Source organism: Sciurus vulgaris, assembly GCF_902686455.1.
Source record: "Sciurus vulgaris genome assembly, contig: HiC_scaffold_570_arrow_ctg1, whole genome shotgun sequence".
In the NCBI taxonomy this organism is placed as follows: domain Eukaryota; kingdom Metazoa; phylum Chordata; class Mammalia; order Rodentia; family Sciuridae; genus Sciurus; species Sciurus vulgaris.
In genome coordinates, this window is record NW_027632454.1 from 3,916,655 (window position 1) to 3,919,096 (window position 2,442).

Sequence of the window (2,442 nt, forward strand, 5' to 3'; positions counted from 1 at the left end):
GAGCAGAGAGCACTCTTTGCTTCCCCACACCATCTTCTCAAATACTTTTATACATCACACTCTCCTGCCATGATGTTCTGCCTCATCCCGGTCCCAGTGGAATGGAGCCAACCATCTCTGAACTGAGACTTCTAAAACTGTTAGCCCCATAATAAACCCTTCCTTCCCTAAAATTGTTCTCATACAGAATTTTGGTCACAGTCATAAAAAAAAAAAAAATATGACTAAAACAGTGAGATGCTGGTCTTTAATTTTGGACTAATATGTAAACTCCTTTATTAGGCCTTTAAAAGAAATAAATAAAACATTTGATTCGTACACCAGAATTCCAAGCTACCTGTGAGAAGTTAAAAGATACTCATGACCCTTCCTGCCCTACACCTACCTGACACAAAAGGTTATAAAACTATATAATAAAGATGAGAAACAAGGTACAATCCTTGAGGTTCTCAGTTTGACCATACAATGAAAGGAAGTTCCTCCTTCCCTTGGGGTGTGATTGCCAATTGTGATCTACCACAAGAGGTTGAGAAACACACTCTCAACCATTGCTTTGGGGAAAAATACATCTCAACAGAGTACAGCACAGATGAGAAATTTCAAAAGATTTCACAAAGGAGGAAATATTAAAATTGCAAAAAATGAATATGAGTATAAAGCAATACTATTTAAGAACATTAAAATTCAAGCTAAAAGACTATTGTATACTCACCAGGAAGAACAAAAAAGAAAAACAATTACACACATGCAAAAACTAATGGTCACACAGGATTTAAGTGATTGGAATTGGCAGGCCTGCTGTGGTAAGGTAAAAATTAAAGTTGCTTTGGAAAATGGCATGGTATTTCCTACTCAGGAACATACTATGAACAATTAATTATTCCCCTATATAGAAAAGAAGTGGAAAAATGATTATAACATAATGCTTTAACTGGAACATACCACTAGTTTCCTCCAACTGCCACCACACTGTGCAGGCTAGAACCCTTCAACCTGGATGATGGGACCCAGTTTTCACTAAGGACAAACAAAGCCCCAGCACCATCTTGGAGAAAAGCATAGGGCAGTGGTCTAACTAGCACCAAGAACCTGAAGGATAAAGCAAAATGGAATGAGAAAAATGAAGAAGTCGTAGAGGAGGCTAAGAAGGGGGCTGAGGAGGAAAAAGTACTTGCTGAATATGAAGAGGGGAATAAACAACATGCAGAAGATGAAGAAGAACAGGAGGAAGAAGATAAAGTAAATTCCAATTGGCAGAAATCAGAAAATGGGGTGACAGCTGGATTGGGATTCCAATTGGTTTGGGATTTGGCCCCTTGGAAAGTGTGAGTGGGAAAAAACTAGGGAGCAAACATTTTACCTGCTTGTGGTTTGAAGAAATGCACAAGAAATTCTATTCTTTTTACTCCAGCCTTCTCATTTCCCTGTCTAGATGCCGACACTCCCCACTAATTCTCTCCTTGTTACACCATTTGGCCTGCTCCATTTGAGCTTTCCTCTGGTCACCAGTTGTACTTCTCCCCTTACTTGCTCTTTTGCTCCCTCATACCTCTTATATTCTTCTACCCTCTCATAGCAGCCCCCAGCCTTGCATTCTGCTCCAGCCCTCTCTAGATTTACCTCACAACTTCTCCTATCAGCTAGCAGGAGGCTGGGGTGAGGTCAGGGTCAGAAACTAACCCACAGCTTCAACTTTCTCCTCTACTTTTTGCATTATTAAGTTCAGAGGGAGTAAAGCTTCTCTTTTAGTTTTTGCTTGCTTTGTTTTTTAAAAAAGGATAAATAGTACTATACAGAAAAGTAAGAGAGTATCTAGCATCAGACACTATGGAGGGGTACTAAGAGGAAGAGGACATGAAAGTGTTCTCAGGGTATAATTAATGTTCTGTTTCTTGATGTAAGCAATAGTACATGTTATTTTTCCTTTGTGGTAATTCAAGAAACTCTATATTTTCAATGTGTGCCTGTTCTCGCCGTGCTTAATTAAAGCAAATTTATTACATGAATGGCTGTGAGGAACAGCAAAAGAAGGGACTTAAAATGACATTTGGGAACATTTTATTTTTAATTTATTTTCTTTTTTCTAATTACTTCTACATGGTAGTAGAATGCATTTATACATTTTGGAGATCACACAAATGGTATGTGATCTCTGGGAAAATACTTTAATAATGGGCACAACAATTTGGTTGATTGTGGTGCTGGTTTCATGAACATGACAATATGCCACAAGATAAAAGTATACACTTAAGATATATGCAGGTGAATATGTGTCAATTAAACCTCCATAAGACTGTTAAAAAAGTGGGATGTATCCAAAGCTGATATTAAAAATGAAATATACAGACATAAATTAGTAAACCAAAACCTGACTAGGAATTTATTAGCAAATCATTCATCTCGATAGTTTGAGAAAAATAAATTTTATAAAAGTAAGAGTAG